This window comes from Salmo salar, chromosome ssa15, assembly GCF_905237065.1.
Source record: "Salmo salar chromosome ssa15, Ssal_v3.1, whole genome shotgun sequence".
NCBI classification, from domain to species: domain Eukaryota; kingdom Metazoa; phylum Chordata; class Actinopteri; order Salmoniformes; family Salmonidae; genus Salmo; species Salmo salar.
The window spans coordinates 64371967-64383014 of record NC_059456.1 but is presented as its reverse complement, the minus strand read 5'-3'; the positions used below and the strand labels follow the sequence as shown (position 1 = coordinate 64383014).

General features: G+C 45.4%; 1 protein-coding gene across 3 annotated transcripts in view; it reads right to left on the bottom strand.

Moving 5' to 3' along the window:
- LOC106571905 (RAF proto-oncogene serine/threonine-protein kinase) overlaps positions 1 to 11048 on the bottom strand; it is a 35079-nt gene that overhangs the window by 5677 nt on the left and 18354 nt on the right. The gene's annotated exons all lie outside the window — the stretch shown is intronic.

The window sequence follows — 11048 nt, the reverse complement described above, 5'->3', positions numbered from 1 at the left end:
TGGCATGGCACAGTGCTATATTAACCAGACCATCCCCTGGCATGGCACAGTGCTATATTAACACAGACCGTCCCCTGGCATGGCACAGTGTTATATTAACCAGACCATCCCCTGGCATGGCACAGTGCTATATTAACCAGACCATCCCCTGGCATGGCACAGTGTTATATTAACACAGATCATCCCCTGGCATGACACAGTGCTATATTAACCAGACCATCCCCTGGCATGGCACAGTGCGATAAGATCACACTACCCTACCCCTATGTCAAGAGAGAGGGTATGGGCCAGGGTAGAAACTCAGAATACTAGACATTGAGGAAATTTAAACAACCTCTCAACGTGTACAAGTCCGGGACAGTAATGGTGCAGGGCATCCTCATGCAGTTCCAGCAGGACTTTTACAGGATCAAAGAGAGTAAAGCAGGAAAAGCTCTCTCTCTGTGATGCCTCCCCCATCCTGAGTGAGTCTGATCACATCTCTTCAAACTGTCATGCAGACAAGGATAGTCACCCCCCCAGCACTGAACACACCCAGGTCCCACAACTGCACTGCCCCTCCATCATTGAGAGGGGTAAATTCACAGAGCTGGAGAGAGACATGTTGCTCAGAGAGCTAGTCCACACAATCCAGACAGCACAAACCCACAAAACAGACCAGCACAACAACACCCCCCCATCCCCCCCCAACAAGACCCAGAGGGCAGAAGGTGGAGATGGATGGCTGTCAGAGAGCTGGCTGCTCTACAAACTCAAGTGAGAGAACTTAAAGAGGCACACATGGCACTGAAGGACGAGGTCAGAAAGCTGAGGTGTGAGAGAGCAGAACACTCACCCAGACAAGCCAGCAGAACAGCGCACCTCAGACCTGGACCACAACAATGGGACAGACAACACAGGATCCACCAACCCAACAGACCCCACCCCCTCCTAACAGCCCTCCTGTCAGTTCCCCAGATAGCCCTCCTGACAACTCCCCCACATCCTTTGTGGACACACAAAAGCCAGAGATTTTGCTCCTAATTGACTCAAAATGGCAAATACATTCAAGAGGATAAACTTTTTCCCAAACACAAAGTGGCTAAACTCTGGTGCCCAAACACTAGGCATGCCCTGGAGCTGTTGTCAGAGGACAGACTAGGGTCCCCCAGCCACATCATAATTCACACGGGCACAAATGACCTGAGGGCCCAGCAGGAAAGGGTGGCAACAGCACTCAAGGGAGTGATTGAAAAATCTTCTTCCACTTTCCCCAACGCACATGTGGTTATCTCCACCCTGCTACCACGAAAAGACTTTCACCCTGCTACCATACAGCATTTCGCGAGACTGTGCCTCAAAACATAATGTTGTCACACCCTGATCTGTTTCACCTGTCTTTGTGCTTGTCTCCACCCCCCCTCCAGGTGTCGCCCATCTTCCCCATTATCCCCTGTGTATTTATACCTGTGTTCTCTGTTTGTCTGTTGCCAGTTCGTTTTGTTTGTGCAACCTACCAGCGTTCGTTTGTTTCTTGCTCTCGTTTCATTGTCCTTCCCGGTTTTGACCCTTCTGCCTGCCCTGACCCTGAGCCTACCTGCCGTTCTATACCTTGCCCCACCTCACTGGACTATTGACCCCTGCCTGCCCTGACCCTGAGACTGCCTGCCTTCTGGACCCTTTGCACCCTCTCTGGATTACTGACCCCTGCCTGCATTTGACCTGTCCTTTGCCTGCCCTTGTATTAGAAATAAACGTTTGTTTCTTCGACACTGCATTGGGGTCATACCTGAAACGTGATAGTACGAACTGGCCCCCATGCAACTAGGCAGAGCTAAGCTGTCTCCAGCTGAACGTCTATACAGGCTTCACTCTAAGAGCTGCCTGCATTGCGGGACTACTGGTCATTTTGTCTCCACCACTAAAAGACCAGGCTCACCGGTAGGAGGGAGTACTCTGGTGGGCCATACGGAGAACTTTTCTTCTCCGCTTACTCACATCCCTTTTCATGCCATGTTGCTAAGACCACTCCAAGAAAATCCTGGCCACAACCTATATAGGCCTCCACATTTATGACCTATGCCCCTTCTGCCCACCGCATGCCCCCCGACCCTGCCGTTAGGACCTCAACATGACAGCAGGATACATGCCCAGGCCATGAGCAGAGCAACAGATCTAACCCCCACTATTACACCCGCAGAAGCCCCATCCTGCGATCTAAGAGGTATGTATTAGATCAAATCAAATTGTATTTGTCACATGCGCCAAATACAACAGGTGTAGGTAGACCTTACAGTGAAATGCTTACTTACAAGCCCATAACCAAGTTAAGAAAAAGTGTTAATTAAAAAATAGATAAGTAAAAAATGTAAAATAAAAGTAACAAATAATTAAACAGCAGCATTAAAATAACAATTGCGAGGCTATATACAGGAAGTACCAGTACAGAGTCAATGTGCGGGGGCACTGGTTAGTTGAGGTAATATGTACATGTAGGTAGAGGTAAAGTGACTATGCATAGATAAAACATAGTAGCTGCTTAAAAGAGGGGTCTGGATAGCCATTTGATTAGCTGTTCAGGAGTCTTATGGCTTGAGGGTAGAGGCTATTAAGAAGCCTCTTGGACCTAGACTTGGCCCTCCGGTACCGCTTGCCATGCAGTAGCAGAGAGAACAGTCTATGACTAGGGTGGCTGGAGTCTGACAATTTTTAGGGCCTTCCTCTGACACGGCCTGGTATAGATGTCCTGGATGGCAGGAAGCTTGGCTCCAGTGATGTACTGGGCCGTACGCACTACCCTGTGTAGTGCCTTGCGGTCGGAGGCCGAGCAGTTGCCAAACCAGGCAGTGATGCAACCAGTCAGGATGCTCTTGATGGTGCAGCTGTAGAAACTTTTGAGGATCTGAGGACCCATGCCAAATATTTTCAGTCTCCTGAGGGGGAATAGGCTTTCTTGTGCCCTCTTCACAACTGTCTTAGTGTGTTTGAACCATGACAGTTTGTTTGTGATGTGGACACCAAGGAACTTGATCTGCTCCACTGCAGCCCCGTCGATGAGAATGGAGGCGTGCTCGGTCCTTCTTTTCTTGTAGTCCACAATTATTTCCTTTGTCTTGATAGCGTTGAGGGAGAGGTTGTTGTCCTGGCACGCGGCCAGATCTCTGACCTCCTCCCTATAGGCTGTCTCATCGTTGTTGGTGATCAGGCCTACCACTGTTGTATCAGCGGTGGTCTAGAGTTTTTTCCTCCTCTGGTTGCACATTTAACATGCTGGTAGAAATGAGGTAAAACGGATTTGAGTTTCCCTTCTTTAAAGTCCCCAGGCTACTAGGAGCGCCGCCTCTGGATGAGCGTTTTCCTGTTTGCCTATGGCCCTATACAGCTCATTGAGTGTGGTCTTAGTGCCAGCATCGGTTTGTGGTGGTATATAGACAGCTATGGAAAATACAGATGAAAACTCTCTTGGTAAATAGTGTCGTCTACAGTTTATCATGAGATACTCTACCTCAGGCAAGCAAAAACTTGAGACCTTAGATTTCATGCACCAGCTGTTTACAAATATACATAAACCGCCACCCTTTGTCTTACCAGAGGCTGCTGTTCTATCCTGACGAAAAAGCTTCAAACCCGCCAGCTGTATGTTATTCATGTCGTCGTTCAGCCACGACTCAGAAACGTAAGATGCTAAACATGCTCTGCTCTGCTCACACCTACTGTGATGGTCCGGGCCTAAACCACACAAAAACAACACTAGACACTATGAAACACAAAGCTTTTACTATCTCATCCTGGAATATACAAGGTCTGAGGTCATCTGTCTTTGGCCTAAAGAGCAGGAACCCAGACAATACAGATATTGTCATCCTACAAGAAACATGGTATAAAGGAGATGGACCCACTGGTTGCCCTCTAGGCTACAGAGAGCTGGTAGTCCCATCCAACTACCAGGTGTGAAACAGGGAAGAGAAGCAGGAGGTATGCTAATTTGGTATAGAGCAGACTTAACCCACTCTATTAAATTAGTCAAAACAGGAACATTTTACATCTGGCTAGAAATTAATAAGGAAATTCTCTCAACAGAGAAAAATGTCCTCATGTGTGCTACCTATATCCCCCTAATAGAATCCCCATACTTTAACTCCATCCTATGGGGGAGATCAACAATTTCCAGGCTCAGGGATATGTCGCGACCTAAATGCCAGAACTAGACAAGAACCCGACACACTCAGCACACGGGGGGGGACAAACACCTACCTGGAGATGACAGCATTCCCGTCCCTATATGCCTCCCCTGACACAACTGGGTATGTACATAGTCAATGATAGGCTTTGAGGGGACTCCTATAGTAGGTACACCTATAGCTCATCTCTTGGCAGTAGTACTGTAGAGTACTTTATCACTGACCTCAACCCAGTCTCTTAGAGCGTTCAGTCAGTCCACTGACACCCCTATCAGATCACAGCAAAATCACACTATACCTGAACAGAGCTATGCTCAATCATGAGGCATCAAAGCCAAAGGAACTGAATAATATTAAGAAATCTATAGATGGAAGGAAAGTAGTGTGGAAATCTACCATAAAACAATTAGACAACAACAAATTCAATCCCTTCTAGACAATTCCCTGGACTAAAAGTTTCACTGTAATTGTGAAGGTGTAAACTTGGCAGTAGAAAACCTAAACAGTACATTTGACCTCTCAGCTTCCCTATCAAATCTAAAAATGGCAACAGATAACCTAAAAAAATTAAAAACAATAACAAATGTTTTGATGAAGAATGCAAAAACCTAAGAAAGAAATTGAGAAACCTATCCAACCAAAAACATAGAGACCCAGAACACCCGTTTACGCCTTCACTATGGTCAATCACTATTTCAATACAGAAATGCACTACGGAAAAAGAAGGAACAGCACGTCAGATATCAGATCAATGTTATTGAATAATCCATAGACCAACCACTTCTGGGAAAAATCAGAAAACTCTAAAACAACAACGAAGAGTTATCTATCCAAAATGGAGATGTATGGATAAACCACTTCTCCAATCTTTTTGGCCCAAAACAAAGCAAAAACATATACATGATCAAATACAAATCTTAGAATCAACTATTAAAGACTACCAGAACCCACTGGATTCTCCAATTACATTGAATGAACAAAATACAAACCCCAAAATACAAACCCCAAATCCTAAATGAAATGATAAAATATGCAGACCACAAATTCCAATTGGCTATACTTAAACATCATCCTCAGCTCTGGCATCTTCCCCAATATTTGGAACCAAGGACTGATCACCACAATCCACAAAAGTGGAGACAAATTTGACCCCAATAACTACCGGGGGATATGCATCAACAGCAACCTTGGGAAAATCCTCTGCATTATCATTAACAGCAAACTTGTACATTTCCTCAGTGAAAACAATGTACTGAGAAAATGTCAAATTGGCTTTTTAACAAATCACCGTACGACAGACCACGTATTCACCCTACACACCCTAATTGACAAGCAAACAAACCAAAGGCAAAGTCTTCTCATGATTTGTTGATTTCAAAAAGGCTTGAGACTCAATTTGGCATGATGGCCTTCTATACAAATTGATGGAAAGTGGTGTAGCTAGAAAAACATACGACATTATAAAATCCATGTACACAAACAAGTGTGCGGTTAAATCTGGAAAAAAAAAACATTTATTTCCACAGGGCCGGGGGTGAGACAGGGATGCATCTTAAGCCCCAGCCTCTTCAACATATATATCGATGAATTGGCGAGGGCACTAGAACAGTATGCAGCATCCGGCCTCACCCTACTAGAACCTAAAGTCAAATGTCTACTGTTTGCTGATGATCTGGTGCTTCTGTCCCACAACCAAGGACGGCCTACAGTCGTGGCCAAAAGTTTTGAGAATGACACAAATATTAATTTCCATGAAGTTTGCTGCTTCAGTGTCTTTAGATATTTTTGTCAGATGTTACTATGGAATACTGAATTATAATTACAAGCATTTCATAAGTGTCAAAGACTTTTATTGACAATTACATGAAGTTGATGCAAAGAGTCAATATTTGCAGTGTTGACCCTTCTTTTTCAAGACCTCTGCAATCCGCCCTGGCATGCTGTCAATTAACTTCTGGGCCACATCCTAACTGATGGAAGCCCATTCTTGCATAATCAATGCTTGGAGTTTGTCAGAATCTGTGGGGTTTTGTTTGTCCACCCGCCTCTTGAGGATTGACCACAAGTTCTCAATGGGATTAAGGTCTGGGGAGTTTCCTGGCCATGGACCCAAAATATTGATGTTTCGTTCCCCGAGCCACTTAGTTATCACTTTTGCCTTATGGCAAGGTGCTCCATCATGCTGGAAAAGGCATTGATCATCACCAAACCGTTCCTGGATGGTTGGGAGAAGTTGCTCTCGGAGGATGTGTTGGTACCATTCTATATTCATGGCTGTGTTCTTAGGCAAAATTGTGAGTGAGCCCACTCCCTTGGCTGAGAAGCAACCACACACATGAACGGACTCAGGATGCTTTACTGCTGGCATGACACAGGACTGATGGTAGCGCTCACCTTGTCTTCTCCGGACAAGCTTTTTTCCGGATGCCCCAAACAATCGGAAAGAGGATTCATCAGAGAAAATGACTTTGCCCCAGTCTTCAGCAGTCCAATCCCTGTACCTTTCGCAGAATATCAGTCTGTCCCTGATGTTATTCCTGGAGAGAAGTGGCTTCTTTGCTGCCCTTCTTGACACCAGACCATCCTCCAAAAGTCTTCGCCTCACTGTCAGCTGGTCCTTTTGTGGCAGGGCTGAAATGCAGTGGAAATGTTTTTTGGGGATTCAGTTCATTTGCATGGCAAAGAGGGACTTTGCAATTAATTGCAATTCATCTGATCACTCTTCATAACATTCTGGAGTATATGCAATTTGCCATCATACAAACTGAGGCAGCAGACTTAAAATGTATATTTGTGTATATTTGCACACAAAAAAACAATACATACCTCGGCCTAAACATCAGCACCACAGGTAACTTCCACAAAGATGTGAACGATCTGAGAGACAAGGCAAGAAGGGCCTTCAATGCCATCAAAAGGAACATAAAATTCAACATACCAATTAGGATCTGGCAAAAAATACTTTGTTATAGAACCCTTTGCCCTTTATGGTTGTGAGGTCTGAGTTCCGCTCACCAACCAAGAATTCACAAAATGGAACAAACACCAAATAGAGAGACTGCATGCAGAATTCTGCAAAAATATCTTCCGTGTACAATGTAAAACAGCAAATAATTAATACCTGCTAATTATCAAAATACAGAAAAGAGCCATTCAATTCTACAACCACCTAAAAGGAAGCGATTCCCAAACATTCCATAACAAAGCCATCACCTACAGAGAAATGAACCTGGAGAAGAGCCCCCTAAGCAAGCTGGTCCTGGGGCTCTGTTCACAAACAGACCCCACAGAGCCATCTATCTTCTGAGTGCTGCTAGGTGACCTAAACTGGGACATGCGTAACACCCCGGCCATCCTACAATCTAAGCTTGATGCCCTCAATCTCACACAAATGATCAATGAACCCACCAGGTACAACCCCAAATCCGTAAACACGGGCACCCTCATAGATATCATCCTAACTAACTCGCCCTCCAAATACGCCTCTGCTGTGTTCAACCAAGATCTCAGCGATCACTGCCTTATTGCCGGCATCCGTAATGGGTCTGCGGTCAAACGACCACCCCTCATCACTGTCAAATGCTCCCTAAAACACTTCTGCGAACAGGCCTTTCTAATTGACCTGGCCGGGCTATCCTGGAATGACATTGACCTCATCCTGTCAGTAGAGGATGCCTGGTAATTCTTTAAAAGTGCCTTCCTCACCATCTTAAATAAGCATGCTCCGTTCAAAAAATGTAGAACTGGGAATAGATATATCCCTTGGTTCACTCCAGACCTGTCTGCCCTTGACCAGCACAAAAACATCCTGTGGCGTTCTGCATTAGCATCAAATAGCCCCCGTGATATGCAACTTTTTAGGGAATTTAGGAACCACTATACACAGGCAGTTAGGAAAGCTAAGGCTAGCTTTTTCAAACAGAAATTTCCATCCTGTAGTACAAACTCAAAAAAGTTATGGGACACTAAAGTCCATGGAGAATAAGAGCACCTCCTCCCAGCTGCCCACTGCACTGAGGCTAGGAAACACTGTCACTACAGATAAATCCACAATAATTGAGAATTTCAATAAGCATTTTTCTACAGCTGGCCATGCTTTCCACCTGGCTACCCCTACCCCGGTCAACAGCCCTGCGCTCCCCACAGCAACTCACCCAAACCACCCCCACTTCTCCTTCACCCAAATCCAGATAGCTTATGTTCTGAAAGAGCTGCAAAATCTGGCCCGATAAAAATCAACTGGGCTAGACAATCTGGACCCTCTCTTTCTAAAATTATCTGCCGAAATTATTGCAACCCCTATTACTAGCCTGTTCAACCTCTCTTTCGTATCGTCTGAGAATCCCATAGATTGGAAAGCTGCCTCGGTCATCCCCCTCTTCAAAGGGGGAAACACTCTAGACCCAAACTGCTACAGACCGATATCTATTCTACCCTGCCTTTCTAAGGTCTTTGAAAGCCAAGTTAACAAACAGATTACCGACCATTTCGAATCTCACCATACCTTCTCCGCTATGCAATCTGGTTTCAGAGCTGGTCATGGGTGCACCTCAGCCATGCTCAAGGTCCTAAACAATATCATAACCGCATCGATAAGAGACATTACTGTGCAGCCGTATTCATCGACCTGGCTAAGGCTATCGACTCTGTCAATCACAACATTCTTATTGGCAGACTCAACAGCCTTGGTTTCTCAAATGAGTGCCTCACTTGGTTCACCAACTACTTCTCCGATAGAGTTCAGTATGTCAAATCGGAGGGCCTGTTGTGCCACAGGGTTCAATTCTCGTGCCGACTCTCTTCTCTGTATACATCAATGATGTTGCTCTCGCTGCTGGTGATTCTTTGATCCACCTCTACGCAGACGACACCATTCTGTATACCTCTGGCCCTTCGTTGGACACTGTGTTAACTAACCTCCAGATGAGCTTCAATGCCATACAACTTTCTTTCCGTGGCCTCCAACTGCTCTTAAATGCAAGTAAAACTAAATGCATGCTCTTCAACCGATCGCTGCCCGCACCTGCCCGCCCATCCAGCATCACTACTCTGGACGGTTCTGACTTAGAATATGTGGACAACTACAAATACCTAGGTGTCTGGTTAGACTGTAAACTCTCCTTCCAGACTCACATTAAGCATCTACAATCCAGAATTAAATCTAGAATCGGCTTCCTATTTCGCAACAAAGCATCCTTCACTCATGCTGCCAAACATACCCTCGTAAAACTGACCATCCTACCGATCCTCGACTTCGGCGATGTCATTTAGAAAATAGCCTCCAACACTCTACTCAGCAAATTGGATGCAGTCTATCAGTGCCATCTGTTTTATCACCAAAGCCCCATATACAGTGGGGAGAACAAGTATTTGATAACCTGCAAAATCGGCAGTGTTTCCTACTTACAAAGCATGTAGAGGTCTGTAATTTTTATCATAGGTACACTTCAACTGTGAGTGACGGAATCTAAAACAAACAAAAATCCAGAAAATGACATCGTATGATTTTTAAGTAATTAATTTGCATTTATTGCATGACATAAGTATTTGATACATCAGAAAAGCAGAACTTAATATTTGGTACAGAAACCTTTGTTTGCAATTACAGAGATCATATACGTTTCCTGTAGGTCTTGACCAGGTTTGCACACACTGCAGCAGGGATTTTGGCCCACTCCTCCATACAGACCTTCTCCAGATCCGTCAGGTTTTGGGGCTGTCGCTGGGCAATACGGACTTTCAGCTCCCTCCAAAGATTTCTATTGGGTTCAGGTCTGGAGACTGGCTATGCCACTCCAGGAACTTGAGATGCTTCTTACGGAGCCACTCCTTAGTTTCCCTGGCTGTGTGTTTCGGGTCGTTGTCATGCTGGAAGACCCAGCCACGACCCATCTTCAATGCTCTTACTGAGGGAATGAGGTTGTTGGCCAAGATCTCGCGATACATGGCCCTATTCATCCTCCCCTCAATATGGTGCAGTCGTCCTGTCCCCTTTGCAGAAAAGCATCCCCAAAGAATGATGTTTCCACCTCCATGCTTCACGGTTGGGATGGTGTTCTTGGGGTTGTAGTCATCCTTCTTCTTCCTCCAAACACGGCGAGTGGAGTTTAGACCAAAAAGCTCTATTTTCGTCTCATCAGACCACATGACCTTCTCCCATTCCTCCTCTGGATCATCCAGATGGTCATTGGCAAACTTCAGACGGGCCTGGACATGCACTGGCTTGAGCAGGGGGACCTTGCGTGCGCTGCAGGATTTTAATCCATGACGGTGTAGTGTGTTACTAATGGTTTTCTTTGAGACTGTGGTCCCAGCTCTCTTCAGGTCATTGACCAGGTCCTTCCGTGTAGTTCTGGGCTGATCCCTCACCTTCCTCATGATCATTGATGCCCCACGAGGTGAGATCTTGCATGGAGCCCCAGACCGAGGGTGATTGACCGTCATCTTGAACTTCTTCCATTTTCTAATAATTGCGCCAACAGTTGTTGCCTTCTCACCAAGCTGCTTGCCTATTGTACTGTAGCCCATCCCAGCCTTGTGAAGGTCTACAATTTTATCCCTGATGTCCTTACACAGCTCCCTGGTCTTGGCCATTGTGGAGAGGTTGGAGTCTGTTTGATTGAGTGTGTGGACAGGTGTCTTTTATACAGGTAATGAGTTCAAACAGGTGCATTGTGTGCGTTCGTTTCCTGAGCGAATTTCCTGAGCGAATTTTCGAGACTTAGTGTTTGTTGTTTTTAAAGTGTACTGTGATCCTGCGGCTACAGTTTCTCAGTAAAGTATTAGGTTATACTTAACCACTGATTCCTCATCTGGTCTCTTCTCTGCACCTGGGTCCACCCTTACCACGTCACAGCTGCTGAGTTCTAAAACAGCCCATCACTTGAA